This window comes from Prenolepis imparis, unplaced genomic scaffold (assembly GCF_030444845.1).
Source record: "Prenolepis imparis isolate NDT839.2.m4 unplaced genomic scaffold, iyPreImpa1.0 SCAF_3, whole genome shotgun sequence".
NCBI lineage: Eukaryota > Metazoa > Arthropoda > Insecta > Hymenoptera > Formicidae > Prenolepis > Prenolepis imparis.
Genome location: NW_028141161.1, coordinates 18075780 through 18098854, shown reverse-complemented (window position 1 = coordinate 18098854; position 23075 = coordinate 18075780). Strand labels below are relative to the sequence as shown.

General features: G+C 33.7%; 1 long non-coding RNA gene across 1 annotated transcript in view; it reads left to right on the top strand.

Annotated features, from left to right (window-relative positions):
- LOC145934517 (uncharacterized) overlaps positions 1-23075 on the top strand; it is a 132309-nt gene that overhangs the window by 68684 nt on the left and 40550 nt on the right. The window lies entirely within an intron of this gene.

Below are 23075 nucleotides of genomic sequence, written 5' to 3'. Positions count from 1 at the left end.
TTATTTGGAGACGATTTTTCCTCAACGAAAATGTCGAGAGAAGTCATCATTTTTTGCAAGCTCCCAATTTTTGCCATCATATATCTTGGTAACTAAGCCTTAAATTAAAATTCTATTAAATTAAAGTCGACTTGAAATTAATTGAAGAATGTAGTTTTGTTAATATTTTAATTCCACAATACTTAGTTTACGAAAAGCCCTTTATTTTCAATTACTTATAACTCGAAAATTATTGGTGCTCGACATTTTCATTGAGGAAAAATCGTCTCCAAATAACCTCACGAATTCACCCCTATACAGCGTATCCGCCACTTTTTTAACACCCTGTATATAATATATTTTCTTCACTCAGATAATCATAATATTTTAAATTTAAGCCGACAATTAATTAATAATAATATACTATGAAATGTTAGTAGATAATTTTCATTTTTATATAAATAATGTTTGTAAGTAATTATGAAACAATTAAACATTTTATAAATATAAATACGATACAAAAATTTATTTATTTAGAACATTATTGTATAGTTGGAATATATAATATAATTATAGTTAATATATAAAATTACGCTTATAATTAATATATAATTACGTTGTGTTTGTTTAAAATACAATAAAAAATAATTATATTCTCAAAAATATATAACTTATAATATCAAAATTTTTATTTAAATTTATTGATAATAAATTAAAAATAAATTAAAAATCTGCCTTCCAAAAAGGTATAGACATCAATTAAAAATGAGATTTTCAAAAACATATACTTCGTAATTTTACAATTCTATTAAACTATGATGTATATTCACAAGTCATTTGTAATACACAATTATATACTTTTATACATCTTTAAGCAATAAAAAATTTGCATAAAGGTAGCATCTTTACTCAGATGGTTGAATTTTTACTGAAGTAAGTTTTCCCAAAAGGATTACATAGTACGAAGGCGTGCTGAGCGGCAAGTTTCACATTGAGCTATAAAATTCTCTAGAATGGCGGAATGGTAAGAGCGGAAAAATCAATTAGACTGCCTTCGACAGCCACATCGCCATGATTCAGGAAACCGATAAATCTCAGCTCAGCGACATCAGCACCTCGGCTCAAGTCTCGAGTATCTCGCACCATTTTTACGTTCTTTTCCTGCTCTACATTGGATCAAAGGCAACGAACGTCTAACGAAGGTAAAGTATGATACTCTTTATCGGTGTTTCATAATTCTCTTAGACAAATAAAAAAGCAGACAAAGATTCTTTCGAAAGAAACTGAGTCGATACGAATAAAACTCATGTAGAAACCTACATTATGTAATTTAAATAATTAAAATATATACATATATAATTAAATATATTTCTGAAGAGACTCTGAAAATAAGAAGGTAAAAACATGAATATAAAATATTTAGAAAAATGTATACAATAATGATATATACGATTTCTATCTCAATTATGACTCATTCAATTTATTATAACTACTTTAAACAATTTTATTTTAAAAATACCTATGGTTTATTGTTAGCATACGAGTTGTAACGCAAACTTTTAAATTTTTTAATAGAAATTATTAATAATTTTGACTTCACACTTTATTTTAAGTTAATTTAAATTAAGTTGTATTAATATAAATAATATAATATTTTGAATATGTTATACACATATATGTATATCACTTTAATAAACGCACTGAAGAAGACAGCTTATTACTGTAGATATTCCATTATACCCGACCCATTCAATGGTTGGCTAACCAATATATTTCAATCCATAGATCGTTGTCAATAGTAGTTTATAAACGCCCGGCGTCGTGAATAATTTTGAACAACCTCAGAATCGAATCGATAGAATCTGTATAAATCGCAATCACAATGTCTATGGCGACTTTTCCTCCACGTAGATATTGTCAGTGCACGACATAGTAGGTGCAGATAAGAAATTACTACCATATACCGAATGAAAAAGGTCTTCCATGTTCTCCGAATGGATTCTTACCAGGGGAATATGTCAGCGTATTTCTCGCTCTCTGAACGGTACCACACGAAAACGAATAGCTGCATTATAACGATTATATGAGTTCAATTTGCAGACTTTTGCACAAACTTAACTTTTATTACGAAGGATTAATTTATTATAAAATTCTTCTACGTACATGTATTATTTAGAAACACTTTCTCACGTTTTACATGTGCATCAACAAAATTATATATATATTTGCTTGTCTCATCATGAATTATATTAATATCGAAATCGACGTATTTGAAGATAATTATTTAATTATTTAATTGTGCTTATACATCATTAACTTTGCTTTCAATTCTGTAAGGTGCAAGATATGCTCATTGTCAGATACTCTTCTCGTGTAGTTTCGACGATATTTAATATCTTCCACAGATTCCATCTTCCGCAAAGAAAAGTTCGTAGCTCAGGAAGCTTGATAGTGCTAATTGAAGGACGATTGCGGAGCACTTCGACTTCTTGGCGCAGCCAGCATAATGCAACTCCACTGTAAAAGTCACGAACTATTGTCAGATAGAGACAAAGGGATATATCGGGACGATAGATTTGTATTTTTAAAAAAACTTCTGAAAATGTGAGAAACATTATGTGCTAAGGAACACTTTTTCTCGTTCCAGATATATAAATGATAACTTTTGATATCGTTAACTAATCTTTTTTTAAATAAAAATATTTTTGTATTTTTAAATTTAAAAAGATTTAATAAAGTTTTGCAAATTGTTGTACTTATAAATTGATAGCAAAATAATATTATTAAAAACATCGTTGACGTATATGTAACTTATCTTTAAACAATCATTAAAATACTTTTATACATATAATTTTCTTTATATAAAAACATTAAAGATAATTTTTTAATCACACAATGTGTAAAATATAATATGAAAAATATATATTTAATCTCTTCTGCTTGTATATATTGCAGATAGTTTAATCTCTCCATTAAAATATATTAATTAACATATTATAAATATAATAATTACTACAATAAAGAAACAGTCTAGTCTTAAAAGATTTGCAATATGAAAACTATAAATATTTCTATTAAAAATATTTTAAAAATAATAGAATATAACAAGTGTTTACATCAATTTTAATGATACTACTTGCGTTATTCTACGAAAAGAGAATTAAAACTTAAGATCATACCATTATGCTTGTCAGCATTTTTAAGAGCAGAAAGTTGTATTTTCCAATTTCAATAAATAGATTGTCCTATAATAGCACCAAAGAAAAGAAAAACTGGCTGCGAACAAAGTTCTTATCGAGTTCTAGAATGAAAGTATAGCGGGTGTCCAGTGAACTTCCTACTTCATCTTTAGAGACTTTGTTTCGAGGGTTAGAGAGAAAAAGGGAAAGAGCTAAGTGGAAGGGCGATTAAACCAATATACCAGAAGCTCATGTTGTGTGTTCGAGTACTTTCTTCGTTTTCTTCATTTTCGTCGCTTTCACCTTCCTTCATAGCTCTCTCGAGATAAGGAGCTGACGATTAATTGCGTAACTTTGTTTTCAGTGCAAAAGATATTTTCGTCTGTCGATGTCCAGCGTGTAAATGTCAAAAATCAAGCGGGTAAAATAACGCGTACGATATTTCGTCGCTACTACTTATATACTATTTATTTTAATAAGATCTCTTTCAACGATTGTGTGTATGTACATACATATAAATTTTATCAATTTAATACTTGATATCAATTATAATTATATTCCGTATTATTAAAAACACAATAAAATTATTGAAAAGTCGCGGATGTGAAAATCAACCGCGTCAAATCGATACGATCAATACAATATCAAGAGAATGTCATCTAATTTATCTGCGAAACTTAATTTCCATATTTCTGTTACATGAATATTCAAGTGGTACGTGTGCATTAAGTGTAGGTATCTTTTTGATATATGTATGTACTTTTATGCATGATAAAATGAACGCGACATCTGATCGCCCGATGAATATCTATTACATGTTTATAGTTGTCCACATTAAACATCATTTAACGTTCAAGGATTTCTTATCAATCGCAGCTATTGTCTTTTTTAGATCATACCTAATCGCAAACAATTAAATTATGCAGGAAATAATCAATAGAAATTTATATTCTTAATTTAAATTAATTTATATTAACTTATTATAATATTTTGAAAAATATCTCAATTATTGATCTCAAAAATACAAGAAAACATGTATTATTTTATATATACATATATTTAAAAATAGTAGTTTTAAAAAATGTTTGATGTAAGGTTAAAATGCTATCGGCGATACTAGGAAAACGCATTCCATCACAAACCATGAAGATAATGTATAATATATTTTCTCTTCTTTTTATTTCCATCCTGAACTCATTCTTATTAAAGTATACTGGAGTATATAGGAATACTGAAGTGTTCTCTGTTTCAAATGCGCAGTCTATTACGATGACCTCATTTTATTCCGTGCGAAAGATTACAGTCAATTTCGGAATGAGTTTGAGCCCGCCGTCTACTCTCACGCATGAGTCGGCAACTAATAGTTTAATGCTTCTTCGATTTTGCGCTCCATCGTGCCTGTCTACCCAAGAGAAATCTAATGTAACTAAGGAAGCCTGGCAAAGTTTGCGTTGCAGGTAAATGTTATGGAAATTCCTTTCAGAAATAGCTGAGTGTGAACCATTTTTTGTCTTTTTAATTCTTTTTTTTATACACTAAGAATATCTTTTTTTTATTTTAAACTGTTGTAGGAATAAGCAAGGAAAATTGCTCTTGAAATATATTGAACACTGATATATAAAACTCCACAAATATTAGGCACAAGCGTTGACGATAAAATCGTGTATCTCTCAATAGTAAATTGAGAGCGAATTAATTAAGCATTAATAGATTTTAATTACCTTTATCTCCGCTTCAATTTATCGTGCTTAACAACATTTTAACATTTATACAGCATTTAAACCTAAAAATGAGGAAAGTACATGTTTGTAAAGCGCTCACGGAACAAGCCAACCAATTTTACCGAATATAATTTTCCAATTTATTTCAAAGCAATATTATTTCCTATTACACGCATTACATATATTTGCGTAGGAATATTGTATGAAAAATAACCTCTTTATTAAACGTAAAAAAAATTACATCTGGAATTACAATAGTAATACGCATCACAGGAACGTGTACGTTTTCCGTTTTTCCAGTATAAATAAATTTTCACGGCGCAGTTAACAAGTTTCGCGTTAACCATTTTTTCCATTGTGTCAAATGAAATAAAATACAGGCAGTTTTATAATAGGGTAGCCGTTTCGACTCGCTACATCACTATCGCATGTTGACTATTTGAAAGTCAGAAATGCATTCACGATACGACTATATTTGAAAGTCAGAAACACATTCAGATAATTGGAAATAGGCCATTTTTTTAAATCGTGAGATAGCTGCAAAAAACGATTTTATAAACTTTGTTTCATAATAAACCTTCATGTATAGTATCGAAACTCGCACGACAAAAGCTACCGCTTATCACATATAGCATTTTATATACGAATGCACTATACAAAGATGAATGAAGTTGCAAAAAGCGGCACATATATGGAACTCTCCCACATGACGCCAGATAAACTGTTATATTTTTAAAAAGAGATATACGCGCTTTAAGATGCGGAAGTTTAACATTGCATAGAAGATCAAAATATATTTTTTCTATTTTGTCAAGCGTATCAAAAATTTGCCATTATATCCCTGAATCGCGAAAGTCATCTAGATGTGCGTCTATTTATTTCGTTTTTGAAATACAGTAAATATATAATTGTGGATATCATGATTCTGCTGGCAGACGTTAATAATAGGTCCTTCGCCGATTCCGATAGCGCGTGTGTTTCGCAATTTATAATTTTTTCGGTGTGATGAACAAAGGGATGTGATACCAGAGTCGGGAGAATAATTTAATTAACCAATGCGAGAGAATCGCTACGCGCGATCGAACGTTGGAGGAAGAGATAGGCGCATAAAATGGAAAAAGACCCGAATAATTCGTTTCAGAGCGAAAGCGGAGTGACAAATTTAGAACTGCTGAATGCACTCGTCATTCTGTGCGCTCGCTTCGATTACCCCGACATTCGTTAACAGAAACCGATACACATCCATCCACTCTTTTCGCCTCTCGTAAAACTAGTCGGCAAGGCATTTTGAATATCAAATATTACATTTGATGACTTTTTCGATTACAGAGCTTATATTCTTGTTATTTCGTAATCTGAAAAATTATAAAAATAATTATACGTTAATAAATTGTTACTTTCCTCCCGACAGTCCTTCAGTCTATTCAGTCTGCGGAGTCATCAGATTTAACGACTGTCTGAGAGGATTAAGAAAAACTAATTATTAAAACTTAATTAACATTTGAATAGTTTTTTAGTATCAGTTATCCAACTGAATCCTATGACAGCAGTCGATTATTGAAAAAAAGTGATTGATGTACAAGTAACACAAATATAATTATACAAACCGATATGATAAAGTAGTAGATCGCGCTTATTTCACCTATGACAGTTCGAGTAGATGAATCATAATATTAATGATACGATAGCGCTAAATGACATGCAATTTCCGTGATCTCGTCCTTCATCTTTATGCTTCAAGATAATTTGTCTGGCAATGACAGTACTCATGCTTTGTGCTTCTTTCTTGAAAAGGAAAGATTAAATTTAATAGAAGTATGAAGTATATTTTATATCCTTTAATATATCGGTGTGTATATATATATATTCTTTTTCTCTATTTATGTCATATTTATATGTAATTGAAATATGTAAATTTTTTGAGTAAGAAAGATATCACTCTTTTGATTAAAATTACATTTTATCAATTTATGTAACTTATAATTCTTTGATAGTATTGTACATACATTAAAATAATCTGCTATTTTTTGCAACGATGTTATTAGACATTGTTGTTTCTCAATTGTATTGAAAGAAGAAAACAATAAGAAGAATAGACTATAATCTTGAACATTCTATGTATATAAATTTTTTTCCATGACATGATAATATAATAATATTTTGTATGTAGAAAATATATATACATATATATATAGAGAGAGAGAGATCATTAGAGACTACACAGTAATTAAGATTTTGTCCAAAAAAAAAAAAAAAAAAAAACTATAAGAGTATTACCATGAAATATTGACGTCTGCTTTCGGCCCCTTCTTATCTTTGGTGGTAATAGGGTATAACATGCTCATCTCTCTCTACATCAGTGATAAATCTGACCGCCACATTTAATGACCCTCGTAATTTAATATATCTAATTCTATGGAAGATCTACCAATTACCATGGAACAATATTCTACTTAGACACATAAATCTCATCGATAATGCCAAAGGATAAAGCAAGACTTGTCCGACGATAATTCACCGCAAATTATATTACATTTCACAACGTGATTTATAATCTGATATCGACAGCACCATCGTATTAATAATCTTTTTAATAAATAATCGTTCAAACATTCAATGTTTTTGAAGAATCTCTGCATCTTCGGGATTAATTAAATTATTATTATTCGGACTCAATCAAATCCTCAAAGGACCCTCTCTATTCGTCCTTGCAAACTCGATATGACTATCGCTTCCAAACTCCGGGCAGTTGCAACGGAGCAAGTCAAATCGGAAAGCGGCGAGGGCAGATTGAGAGAGAAATGGGAAGTAGAGAAGTTCCTTAATAATTAGTCGCTGCCGACAGGAGTCACGTATATATCTAGGCCATTCTCCCGTCTTCAGCAATCGTCCGTGTTGCGAGAGCCTCATCAAGGGCCGCAACAAAAGATGAAATTAATTAGGATAGTACGATCGCGCGCGTCGGTACTCAATGAAATCCCGCTGGCAACGGTCCAGTAAACAAGTAGGTATTGATTTAGATGGCGGAGGTACGAAACGGGCGCGCGTAGCCGGCCCGGAGGGGTGAGAATCAGGGTGGAACTCGGTCTCGCATTAACCGCCTGTCGTGCGTATTTATCCCCAAATTTATATCTTCGCGCATATGTGCCGCCATTTAAACACAGTGGCCGGCGCAATGAAAGTTGAACGCGTGAAATACAACGGGCGCGCCTCTCGTGTGTCAATTAGTATTCAATTTATGACCACCCTGCCAAAAGCAACGGGATGCAGATTCACCGCCGCCGCCGCCACTCTGCTACTGCTATATCCGTTTGTCGGCTCTACGTCCGCAGCCTGGGCCCTTCCGAAATAACGATAGGTTGTGCGCAGTTACGCTTGAAATGAATATTGGCGCGCGAACGCCGATGAAAGGTAAATACAAGGGGTTCGATGCGCAACCCGTGTACTCCGCATGTAGTATCCCCCTGTATACGTCAATTCGCGTGATATTCCAGCGATACGAATTCGACATACGCGACTTTGTGCATTCGCGCGTGATATCCTGTATCGGCATTTTCTCTCTTCAAAACGGTGTTAAACGCGCTCCGTCACTTTCCACTCTTTGTTTTCAAAAAAAACAAATTTTTTTTCTCACGTTTATTGCGCATATATTCTAATTTTATTGCAAATTTGACAATGTGTGTGTGTACGTTTAATAAAAACATAATAAGACATATTGCTTTAAATCCTAAATTATTAATACTATCATTAAAATCTAATAATATTAATGTTAAAAATTAAAATAGTTTTTCAAAAGATGCATGATTTGATTTTCTCTATACTTTATTATAAAAGAATATAATAAAACGTAAGTATATAAACGTGTGATAAGATATGCGATGAAAAATACCGCACGAATTTTCGCACGAAGTAGTAAGCATGATAATATCTCAGACATAATGTTCCATTTCTACTTCGAAAGTCGATCTTATAGCCAATTCCGTGTATCAGCAGCAGTCTACATTTCCAAACTTCCGCACTGCGTGTGAAAGTACCGTATGACAATACAGACTGTAATCGTCCAGAAAACTATCCCCACCTCGTTACAATAAAAATAAAAGCAATCGAGTTTGGTATAGAGAGAAAACTGTCTTTTTATTATTCAACGGAAAAAGAAAATTTTTGTCAGGCAATAAAGAGAGATATATACGTTAAATTTTACTTAATCTTGTTTAAAAAATTATCTGGATGTCAATCAATTTAATAAAACATTAATCAACTTTTAAAAAATAATTTTTTTATATGAAAATACTATAACAAAAAATTACACAAGTTTGACAAGAGTTGTATAAAATATACTTTGCTCATTTTCTCAATATTATTTTGTTAAATTTGTCTAATCTATTACATAATATATATCTATATTTCTTTTTATTCAAGAATCAGCACAAAAACTTTAAATATCACGATTTAAACATTCGGTAACAATTTTTTTCTATAAATCCACTTAAAGGAAAAATAAAATTACATGATTCACTCGTCATCAGGATTAAACAAAATTCTTGTGCCTCTCTTATACCGCAAAGTCTGACTTTCCGCTAAACTATGCCTTTAAAACGTTTGGAAAAGGGATTTAGCCTACGCGTCTCCGCGAGATTTCTTCTTGCCGCCTGAAGAACATTTCCTTGGTGGTGCCCAGTAATCTCTACAACAAGAGGCGATCTTATTCCGCACGACATTCCTCCATCTTCATCCTCTCTCTGTCTGACTTAAACGCACCGCATTTACTCTCTCGGGGATTCCTCTTTCTCTCCGCGGAGAACACTCCGAGAACGATGTTGCCGACGTTAGTTCGTTTAAAAGAATTTCCCGGAGTTTGCAAGGACAACCGCGAGACGCTATACCGCGCTAAATTTCTCCAATGGCTCGCGACGTACGCGTCTATTCCGTATTTTCTGAAATTTTCTTCCTTTTAGCGACTTGGACTCTGACCAAACTTGGTCCTCGAGTCGGAGCTCAGCCTAACTTCCGGTTCAGGGAGACGAATGATCCCGGCCTCGTTTCTACCGCCGCCGTTTCTCTTCCCCTTTTCCCCCCATACACGAGTGACTCCTCCTCCATCATTTCCAGCCCGACTCCCCGACTTCCGCCCTTCTGCTTTTTCACCCTTAGTCGGGTGACCCGTCGCCGTCTCTCTATCCCCATACCTCTCCTTATCGAACCCCACCACCCCGCCAGTCGAAGTTACTTATAAGTTATGTTTTCGAGTGAACTTTGCTGGCACCGCGGAATTTCGAAACTTTGATATTCAATAACTCCGCCTCCACGTACGGAATCCTCATTTTTCGCTCTTTCAACGGAAAAAGACCACGTCCGTACGTACCGGCGCGGCGTTACCATCTCGCTCCCTCGCCCTCCCTAAGTCCGCCCTGGTTTCCGCTCTCCGATTCGCGCACGACGTTCTCTACAAACGTTTCCCCCTTGCTCCCCTTGAGCCAAGGTTGGATATCCAATCCTTGCGAGACATTCTATCGCATTTCCTCGGACACGAGCTCGTGAAGAAATTAAATTTCGTCGGAGTGAAATTCCATCCAGTCGAACGCCCGTTGCCGCGACCATTGTGACTCGCTCTCGCCTCTCGTCAACATGGCACACCGTCCACAATAGTTCGTCAGCGTTTCGCGGGCGCCAGGAGACCGCGGCAAAAGACATTTCTTTCTCCTTCCGCGAGAAAAGTAAGGAGTCCCACAATCGCGCGATATTAGCGATGTAAAGGGTCCCGCTCGCCCTCGCGCAGAGTTTTCCATCAAAATAGAAGGTAGGAAGAGGGCGGAGAAAGGCTTGGCGAACGTTCCACGTCGCATTTTACGATCGATCGTAAACGCGGGCAAACGCAAGGACTGCGTGATAACCTACGACGGCGGTCTTTCGGCTCTCGAGCCGAAGCCGTCGTATTTCATCGACTCCCCCATTCGCGAAACGCATCCCCTCACTTCCGCTCGCGCGACTCTTCCTTCCGTTATTGCGTATACATTCAGTCGGTCTCGTCAACTTCCGCTACGTTTGATGAACGGCGCAAAAAGAAAAGAGAAATGATTCGAAAGACAGTCGGCTGTAAAATCTTTGTAAAAGCTTTTCAACGCAGCTGTTTCGGAAAAGATTTCCCTTTATTTTCTCTCAATTATTTGGTCTTGACATTGCCGTAGACATCGTTGAAGAATAATTACTTTACCAGCAAAGTGACTAATGATATATAAGAGTGATTGGCCTCTCCAACGCTAATGAGTCTTAAACTTGCGGTACACTATTACTTAGAGGAAAGGTACCCGCGCAAAGATTGCCTGCGAACTGCAATCGATCTTAGACTAATAGCTCGATCTGCCTTTATTCCTTATCCCTTCTTTCCTCTTTCTATCCACGATGGCAGAGATAAACGATAATAAATTACGCTAACGTAAATCAAATTGCTTTATATCGTTGCTCATTAATTTCATATATTGAGCAGCTTTCAATTTGAATATAATCGTCTTTTTATTTCTCGATCGCTACAGCTCTCGACAAACAAATTAGCTACTACTTCAAAAGGAACTACGCAAAGCGAGACGCGCCCCTCGACAACGAGGATCCGTAGTTAGCGACGCAGAGAAACTAGGCTGAGGTCAGAGTAGAGAGGACGGAATGTGAGAAAAGAATAGGTAGATAGAGAGACCCCAATTATCCATGTAATCTCGACCAACGGGACAGTACCTCCGGGGTATAAGTCAGTTTCCTTTTTGCTCGATGAGACGAGGTTAAATATAGGAAGGTCGTAGTCCGCTCGTCTCTCGTGGGATGTTCTAAAAGAGAGTTGTATTAATGTAAAGTCTTATCAAATCGCGCTTTCTCTCCCCTTTTTATTCATTGCGCCCTTTTCGCTCTTCTCTCCCTTCTTTCTCTCTCTCTCTCTCTCTCTCTTTTTTCCTCTCACTACCTCTCCTGTTCTGTCTCGCTTTCTTCCTCATTTCTTCTTTTTCTCCGCTATCTCTTTTGGATATAGCAGATATCCTCGCCAGAGAATTACTCTTTCTTCTAGACGAGACAAATCCGTGCTTTATCGATTTTCCACTCTTAAATATAATTTAACGTTAATTATTATAATAACTGTAATTAAAATGCTTCAAGGAGGCAGTAATGCATTAAAATATTGCGTACTTGTTATGTTGTTAAGTCAAATATAAATTGAATGGCTGTTGTAACCTTAATATATATGTATATATAAATTGCAATATAATATTATGTATGGATATAATGAATACAATTATTATTATTATAGCTACCACAATTCATTCATGTTATGGTAGTAATAAATTACCGCAATAATTACCTGCTAATTACATAATTATTAAATTTATTTAATAAATTTTCTTTAATTTAAAATAATCTAAACTTAAATATAAATTTGAAGTTTTTTATTAATTTTAATTAAATTATGTATATTTTTAATAGTATCTAAATTGTGTGTTAAATTATATATTCTTATTTAATTAATTTAGAACTATGAACATTTAATTTTTATGTGCACAATAAAAAAATATTTTATCTAGATTGCTCATTTTATAATTGAAAGCAGCAATAATAAAAAAAACTCTTCTTATTATTACTTATGTTTTACAATCAAAATGTACCGTACTTCTCGGAAATTATGAAAACTTGTATTTTTAAAACGTTAAAGAAGAATTATGTGCCAGTGCAAAAACTGAAAATAACATTTTATAACACAGTTGAGATGCACGTCAGCGAATATGACAGTAAGCGCAATGCTGGATACAAAATTATGTAGCTGTATATCTCCTAAGGGCGTGAAGAGGGTAGATGACATTCATTAAAAATTAAAAAAGATGGCCGTCAGAGGGAACAGAGATTAAACCATGTAACTTTTCAAAGACTTCGAATTACTTTGGCCTCATGATTTTAATTGCACGCGGAAATGAGAGACGAGAAAGAAATGAACAAAGCAGGCGGTATTGTAACTTATTGAACGCGCTGAAAAAAATACCTTTATTTATCGTACGCTTAAGATGAAAAGAATAGTAAACTAGCTCGACTAAGTAAACAAGCGAAAAAGAACTAATAAGAGTAATAAGTTTTAATAAAAAAAAAAAAACACCAAGTATAAAGCACATTACACAAACATAAAAAAAAGATTTTATCTCAGTTTTTATAAATATCTATCACTAATAATCTGTAATAGTTAATCAGTTTAATTATTGTATCATTATATAGTTAGTATGTTGAGATGTATGTATAAACGTTATTAGTTCATTATTGTTATTAATGAATTAATAATTAATTTACTAATCACTATATATTGCAATGCATTTCTCAGTATTAATAGAAATACGAGTAATAATAAATAAGTTTATGAAAACGATTAATAATATAGAATCTAAATAATAATAAAAATAGTATATTGTAATAATAGAAATAATTATTTAAATTCTTAACAAGAACTCTGGATTTATTATAATTAATAAAATTAGCTTTTGTTTAATATTGTCGTGTAATATCAAATACCATATTTTGGTGAAAAAATACAAGAATTTTATTGGATTATATGTATGGAGATCTATATGTCAATTCCAACTTGCGGCGAATAATTCATAATACGTTCTACAACACACACACACACACACACCATTCCTCTTACACGAAGCATTCATTCAAATAATAGCGAGTTGCCGCATCATAAACTCTTGCCGCGATGCGTTTTCGTTACATCTCGTCGCACTTCGCCGTTCATCATTGAATGCCTGCTCGCGTAAACACGGAAAGAAATTTCCTCTATCACGTACACACAAAATTGCTTTCCGCAAAAAGATCGATCCGAAATTGGTCACCCGCAGTGACAATTCGGCTCTTTTACTTTTATGAAAACATCGTAATTGAGCTTTTCACTGAAAGAAAAAAATATGGAAAAAATATTTTTGCGTACTAAAAGCACCAATATTCTAATAATATCGATAATACAAAAAATTATTCAGTAAATTAATTAGCTCGATCGAGCCAAATTAATTAAACAGATGAGTCGAGTGAGAGACAAATGTTATTGATAGACGCAAAGAGAAACACAAACGTGTGGATACTTGAAGAAGGAAAATAGGTGATGATGAAGAAGAAGAAGAAGGAAAAAAAGACACGTTCCCTCGCGATGCCAGTTCGTCAAAGTGCCAAATCCCCACGGATGGAGAAACTAAAGTCCCATGTACGCTGCGAATAGAGTCGATCAATGAGAACAACGCGTCGTGTTCGCCGACGACTTTGTGTTGTCGACGACGTGATCGAATCTTCTCCGAAGCGTTCCTTCCTGCTTTCGCGTACCCACGAAATCGGCTGTCTCCTCGCGACGGTAGGTGGAAGGCAACCTCTCTCTCGACTTGCATATCCGCATACTACCCACGACTTCGCACAAGTTACACAATTCCTACGTCAACAATACATACACATCGACTCTGCGGCGGTGTCGTCGTTGATATATCCACTTAGATTCAATATGCTTAAAAATATTGCCGCAAAATGGTTCTAAATATTATACATTTCTATTTTATTCATTTCAAAGCAGTAATTTTATATCAGTCATTCTTACAGAATTTATATTATTTATATAATATTTTAAAGTTTTATTTTATAGATACATAAAAATAACTAGTAAAAATGTTGTTCTTAAATGTAATGTCTTAAATTAATTTTTTTCTTTGGATTTTCATAAATTGAATTGATTAAATGTCATAAAATTATACAGATTGGCTAATTAATTGGCAATTATAAGAGTACTCATTATACTTTGTGTTCTCCAAGATGATATCTAAAGAAACTTTCTATAATATTTTAAATGTAACAAAACAGCTGAAATCTTTAAATCATGCTTCACGGAGCTGATGTAAAACTGATGTTGAAACAAGTTCTGAGAATAATGTGTTCCATGTCTTGCGAGATGCATCGTGTCATCAAGTCATACTATTTAGCGATCGGTCACGAAACGCTTCAAAATATGAAGACATTACATGCAGGGAAGCTTTTTCATTGGGGTTTGTTTGCCCAAACTAATTGCAACTAAATGCATCGTGCTTCATCGCTATTATTTCCGCTGTGTGTGTATGTGTATGTGTGTGTGTGTGTGTGTGTTTCCTTCGTTCTCGTCTTCCGATACTGTGGCACGTTTCCCTTTTCTCGAGAACGAGATGTTTCTTCCCCACCTGAAAGCGACTTCGTTATACTGTCTTAGAGGAGTGAAGAACGCTGTGTACGAAACGTAATTCTCTGAGAAAATGGGGGAGAAAAGTGCCGAAAGCGAGACGAAAGACACGCCGAGTTCGAGACTGCAGCATTTACGTACATACCTTACTTATATCTCGTCTTCGACAATACGGTTTAAGAATTTAAGTGCACTTCGCACTAAACCTTGTGCCGCACTCATGAATATCGGTCGGTACAACTAAGGAGAATACAAATTGTTAGGTAAAACACAATTTTCAGACAGCCTTCATTGCGTTTTACATCAACCAGAGTAGCTTTGGAAAATTTCAGTCAAAAAAACTCTGCATCGAATTATACGAGAATATTGAGCTCAATAAAGATTACACGCCTATATGTACTACTTCCATATTACATTTAGTTTGGGGAGCATTCAAGATTTAAAAAATTATGTCGACAAATATATGTAATTGATATAGTGTGAACAATAATACGTGTTAATTTTTTATTTTTTTTTTATCTAGATTAACTTTACTACTTCGAGTAAGCCATGATGCATTACATATATGTATACATATATCAATACGCAGATATTAGTTGGACATACTTATTTGTCGTTAAATAATTTTTGTCGTTTGTGTATTATAGAATAAATTAAAATTTAGTATTGTATCATACATCTTACAATTTAGTATTTGTATTATAAAATAAATTAAAATTTGTAGCATACATCTTACAATTTAGTATTATTACTGAAATGTTCGCGTAATAATTCGAAATTGTTATAATTATTAATTTGTAAGATCAATCTCCAAATTATAAAATCTATTCAATATCCAACAATTTATAATCGGATATTATTAATATGTATAATGATTAATTTATATATTATGGAAATAATATTTATTATATGTGTGTGATATATATATGTCAATCTAATACCATATATATTTATGTATCACATAAACATATATTGTATTAGATTTCATACTTGATGATACTGTCCGCTTTATGCTATGGTTTCTCTACTTAATAGGACCCTACAATGACGGTTTATCTTATTTTTTACTTATCATTACACATAAAAATATATAAAAAGATATTAAAATACTACATAAAAACATATTACGAGAATATAAATATTTAAACATATTTGATACCCCCCAGATTTTATACTTTGTGATCCTGTCCTCTTTATGCTATGGTTTCTCTACTTAACAGAAACCTGCAATGACGATTTAGCTAATTTTTTAATTTATTATTACATAAAAATTTATAATACATATTATGGGAATATAAACATATTTAAACATATATGGTATTAGATTTCATACTTGATGATACTGTCCGCTTTATGCTATGTGATACATAAATTACAATTATTGAGCACACAAATTAATTCCATAAAAAATAATACTTATAAGAAACTAAGAATGTGTGTATGTTATAATATATGAAGAATCATATATTATATAATTGAAAGATTTATTTTTAAATAAAACATGCAAATTCCACAAAAAATTAATACAATTTTCATAATATAAATATAATTCACAATGAAAAAAATGAGCAAATTAAGTGAGTATCTCAAATAAGTGTCCTAATTAATAAATTTACATGTAAGCAGAAAGATTAAGGTGCGAATTAAAATGTATAATAAATGTATAGGTGATACATACTTATGACAGTTGAATATCAAAATCTAGAATAGGTATTCGAATTTTAAAGAGAGTCTTCTTTCTGTCAAAGAGAGAGTATTGAATCGTAATCAATTTTAATTGGAGTTTACCTAGTGTAAATTACGTGCTCTCAAGAAGAAGAAAGTTGAAGCAAATTCGTTGAGCCATGCAGAGTACAAAATATAAGCGCAAAGAGATGACACTCTGTAATATTGGAAATGCTAGAATTTTTGAGTGCTACACAACCCTCCAAAATACATAGTTGTAAAATAAAGAAAAATATGTAATTTCACACAAATCTAGCCGTCTTTTCACTTTACATTTAGCAACTGTACGAAGCGCATATACTAAATATTTATCCAAAAGAAATTAAATTAAACATATTATGTAAATTGACATTAAAATGATCCCCAATCATTCTCCACGATCTAAATCCTTTTACAATAGCTATTTTATTTTAACATGCATATTATTTACGATATAAATAAATTTATTTAATATTTTTATTCTTCGTATCGCACGAAATTAACTAAAGCAGATTAAGAAAGCCGTGACCACGTAGCATCCGCGCGAATTTGGAGTCTTGGAAAAATCACTCTTCGAGAGGAATAACAGTGCAAGCAGTAAATGCACATAGCAGGTGGCCGTACCACTCTTGGCGAGAGAAAAGCTCACTCTCCTGGCTTAGAAGACTCAGAGGGCTCACCGGGCAATTGTAAGAGCAACGAACCGACCAACCAAGGGTAAAGACGCCAGGCGCCTACTTGGTACTGCGATCCCACCAATCATTTGTGCATTCAAGCAGCTACACGGAAACCCAGTGGTTCTCCCCGCATCAGTCCGCACGACCGATCTAATTCATCCGGCGGGGCAATCGAGCGATATTATTATTTCGGTGCCGTCGCCGGAACATCGGGTCGACGCTTCGAGGAATGTAATCATTGGCTCGGGTGCTCTCTGCTCTCGGAGACGAGAATGCGTGCCGTCGGCAAACTTTGGTGCGCCACGTTTTAGTCTTTTTCCAGTATCGAAATTCTCGAATTTTGGAAAATTAAGAATTTAAAAAACTCTTGAATTTCTTCTCTATCGAGAACAAGTGATAAATACCCTACATAGTTTAAAATTTGTGAAAACATAAAATACGGCATATTACATATCAAACTTATTTCTATTAAACTCATTGCTGAAGAGTATGATAAAAAAATTGCGTAACATTCTGTATAATTTTGTTTCAAACACTGTATGTATGTTTAAACAGACATGACAAATTTAATTTAAAGACGCAAATTGTTTAATCTTCTTGCTATAATCAGAAATATCTCGATGTATTTTTGATATTATATTTGCATAAAATTTAGGTCGTATTGCAATGCTGTCTATGCCAAGTTACAAGCTACAAAGATACACGACATTTGAACCGTACCTGACATATGTGCGCGCATAACCAGACTTACATAATCCTAAGACGTGCCGTACATAATGCACGCGAGGAGAAAGCAAGATGACGAATGAGGCGAGATGAAGAATTATAATCTTTCCGCAAGTAATGCATCATGCCGGTATAATTCATCAGAATAGTACTTACAAACAATGCGCGGTGAGATCTCATCGCTTTAATGCTAGAAAACGCAATGTTCTTTACTGATCAGTTGTTTATACTGGATGATTATTAGGAACTTCTACTAAGTTCAAGAAAGTTCTGGAAGATATATTAATGTCGAGATAATCATTACATGATTTGCAAACAAAGTGGGATAATAAAAAAGAAATAGTATATTTCAGTTATGATTTCAAATAATTTTAAAAATAATTAAATGAATAATATTAAATTATTTCATATCACGTTTAAAAATACTCTATAGTCTAAATTGAATAATTTAAAAACGCATAAAATATTACTCTAATACAAAAAGAAATAAAAACAATATTTACACTACTATCTTGATGTGAGAATAATCAAAAATAAAATGTTTCAATTTTAACGCACTTTGACTCACATAACACCAACGTTCGCAACGATTTTGTTTCGAAAATTGTCCATAGCGTTTTGCATCCATTTATTCCCGCAAGCTAACTCTACGGTGTATTTTTATTGCAACATTTTCCATTTGCTTTCATTTACTTTTCGCGTAATTAAAACCACGTTCAAACGCGTCGATCATGGAACGCCGTTTGCGAGAGACGGCAAACATATCCGCAGACGCCGAAGCGTTCCAATGGTTCCAGGTGTCCCGATTGCACGCCAAGCGTGTATGAATTAGATCGACGCGAATTCCTAGCTTCATTCTCGCTACGAATCCCTCCCTTCCCCCTATCCTCTCTCCATATCACCCTCGCTGCTGGAAAGTGGAACGGGGACTTTATTTTAATAATTGAGAGACCCATCTATCACATGCGCTCAACTTCCCGGAGTCTAGAGCGTCGACTTTACGATCTCTTCATCGCGTGTAAGGATGGGAGCGAAGAGTCAACCGAGGAATAATCATAAGCACGATCCCTTCAATCGATTCGTTTTATATTGATTGACGTAATGCTGATAAATGTTATCGTGTAAAGATATTCCTGATTAATAGTAATAGTAAATTTTTGCAAATATATATTATTGCGAGCGCGATTGTGTAAAGACCAGGAGACTTCATTACGAAAGTTTAAACGTCAAAAGTTTGGCCGATGACGCGCGAACGCGCGATCATCTTTGTCGCAGGCACTTTGCATCGCCATTATGCGCGCGGATTTAGCTGAAAAATTTGTCAGGCCGTCACTTACGTCGGTAAATGACGTTGTTTGAAGAAACAACACTGAAGCGCGGCCAAACGGACGTGCGCCCTCTCGTCTGGTATGCGTGCCAGCGAGGAAGATGTAGGGCGTCTCATTAAAAATAACTAGCGTGCCACCAAAAAAATGTCAAAGGAAAAATTATTCGCGAAACAGCAAAATTTTCCAGTCATCAGATTTTACAACGCGACTTTCCCCTTTCCCTCTCGCCGATCGTTAACTCAAAACTCGCCGGTAAAGTTCCATCGTACGGCTTTATCACCGCTGGCGTAAAATTTCATTTGTTTCGAAACGTTTATAACGTTTCGTTTGTTTGTAACAGCACGGGAGAGAAGAAATATTAATGCATTTGTGTTATAAAATAATACAAGTTTGAGACAGAAGTGCGTTTCAGTGCGTGCGATCTGGGCACACGCCAAGTTTTCATACTTTGTCTGAAAAATATTTTATGCAAATTTGCGTAAAATTTTCATTTAAATGATAATAATACATTTTTCTTTTAAACTACACTATACTAAAAAAAAATAGGGAACATTTTTCATACGCTCAAAATTATGCTATTTTCAAACTGCTGAAACTCGGCGAAAAAGTGTATATTATGTTGCACAAAATATGTGCTTTATAAACTTGAAAAATTCCAATTTATTTAGAATTGCTTGTAAATTAATAGCAATCAATTACGATCTTATAACAATCGCAAATAATGGGATATGTTGCGCATAGTAAAATACATTTATCCTACATATTATCGTAATGAATGAATTACGCTATCTGAGTTGATAAATACTAAACCTATTAAATGATATAAATAACGAGAAAATAAATCCTTCTCTGCCATAAATAATTGTGCATAAACACATGCTCATGAATGCATGCAGATCGGCGACTATCCTGCCATTAAATTTTTTTCGCGAACCTGTAGGATCTTTTCGGTTATTCTGGTGCACCGCAGTGCAACACGCATTTATCGATGAATAGGTCAGAGGAACAGGCAAAAATATCGGAATCGTTTAAATTGAGGTACAGCAAACCCGAACGAGCCGTGCCTTCGCTCGGTATTGCAGCCGCATCGTCCAATGATCGAGGCCATGTTTCCAGTGGTCAGCATAGGGATTCGCGGAATATCGTATAATTAACATCCGGTCACGTCATTAAGCCGCGGCCGGGTCGCGCTTTAACCACCGCGAAGCGCTAAAGCGATGCTTTACGTTTACGATAGGCGCTGCACGTGTTGCAACATGGAAGTTAACGATCTAACACATGATATTGCACAATCGGCTTACCGGAGTTTAGATAGATATGTATAAACATACGTATATACACAGGTGTATAACATGACTGGAACGAAAGAGAGCTCAAAGAGGATTCTATTTATGTATTCACATTTATCTCTTTAAGCTCGCGATATATGTATTGAACACAATACAGAAATGTATATAACAAATATAAGAGTTCATCCTTTTCAATTTTATATATTATATACGCCTATAAAATCATATTTTCTTCCAATATATAATTAATGCAATAAACTCAAAATCATCATAAATGTTGAAATTATAATAAAAATGTTATTTAGTAATGATGTTTCTTTTTCTTTCAATAACTTGATGACAGAAAATGTTTCTGTCAAATAAGTGCATTTTGTACAAGATTCATTTTCAAAAAAAAAAAAATCATTAGAATATTAATTCTAATTACATCAAAGATCATTATTTACTTGAAATACTTTCAAATTCTTGCAAAGTGGCTACATAATTCATTCATTACATCTATCTACTTCGTGCATTTGCACATACATTTACATATTTCCACGAGGTTATACCCGAAAGTCGTTCCATCGAATGAAATTACATCGCGATCAGCCATGAAATCGAGAAGAGTGAAGAGAGAGAGAGGGAGGGAGGAAGGGACAAGGGATCAGTTATTGGTCCCAAAACGTGCAATCTCGAGGTCAGACTGTAAATCTGTCGGAAAGTTGCGAAATTGAAAGCTTATCGATTTTGCGTGGCTGTCCAGAAATTATGTACATCGACAGAATCGGACCCTCCCTAATGCATACCCCCGCAGATCGACAAGAGGGGAGGTTCGCGTATTGTTATCACGCTAAATAAAACAGCCGCCCGCAACTGCTCGTCGCCGCTCGTATCCTCGACTGACAAATGGACCATGGGTCGCGCGAAATGACAAATCGAAACTCTCTAGATTCCAGAGACGAAATTACACTGCGACCGGAAAGGATTTCTGGAAAGAATTTCCGGATCTATGGCGTATAATACTTCTCCGTCGATCAAAGTAAAACCCTTAGGTCAGACATGAAATTACGACGAAATAGAATTACCGCGAGATCTATCTTATCGTTTTATGCATACGTTGTTCCCACGATATAGTTCTATCTTGTGCGAAAACTCGTTCGACGAATTGGTGCAATGTTTCACAAAGAAGAAGCTCTCTTGTACTTTTATACTGAAATTAAAAACTTACGTTAAAGCAATAATTTTTACACAATTTTATGTTTACTTTATATGACTGTCTTCGATTGTTTACAACTACACGTATATAAGTAAACATGATATGTAAAAAATTGACGTTTGTGAATGTTTAAAATTTTATCCATAATTTTGTTTCCTATTTTCAAAACTTGCTACCTTTAAAAAATGCACATTTTTTAGATTATTGGCAAAAAAAATATAAAATACTCCAAAATGGAATTTTTATATTTATTATTCATATATTCATCACACACGTGTTTTTATTTCCACAAGTCAGTTTATTTAAAAAATACAGTACGCTGAATTCGTTTTATCTTAACATGCGAAAAATATAATTATATCAATTTTTTAACGATAAATATTAAAGACAAATAGTACAGTTTTTACGACTTATCAATGAAGATTTGCATTAGAAAAAGACGATAGAAATCTAAAGATTAAAATTAAATGTTGCTACGCAAATTTCAAAAAATTTCAAGTATCTATTTAAATGTATGTTAAAAAAAGAACAATTTCCAAAAATTTTGCGCAATGAGAAAAAAGTCTACAGAATACTTTGGTATAAAAGTTATTTCTAAGAATTGTTATTTCAAAGGTCTTGCATTCCAAATTATATGGATAGATGCAAAAGGACTGTTAAGAAACTGTTAAGAGAGACTAATTAAAGTATCTACTATTTTCCCAATCTCCAGTATTTCGGGAATTACACTCATTCTGTAAGCGTAGCATGTGCTGATACACTTTAAAAACGTATTTCTTATCTCTATGCTCAAATCTGTTCTTATCAGCTTTAACATTACACGATTTTTCACTCACAATATACATTAAGTAGTAATATTACATATTTAGTATGCATGACTGCGCTTATATTTATTGTCGTATTGATTGCTATCGAATATAAATTTCTCGTCATCATTCCAAATTTGTAATGTATATACGTGTATTTCAATTAATTCTAGTCAATCTCTCTCTCTCTTTGCTTTTCTATTTTCTCGTTAAAGTTCATTTCCGTCACACCACCATAAATATCATTCTTGAGTCTCT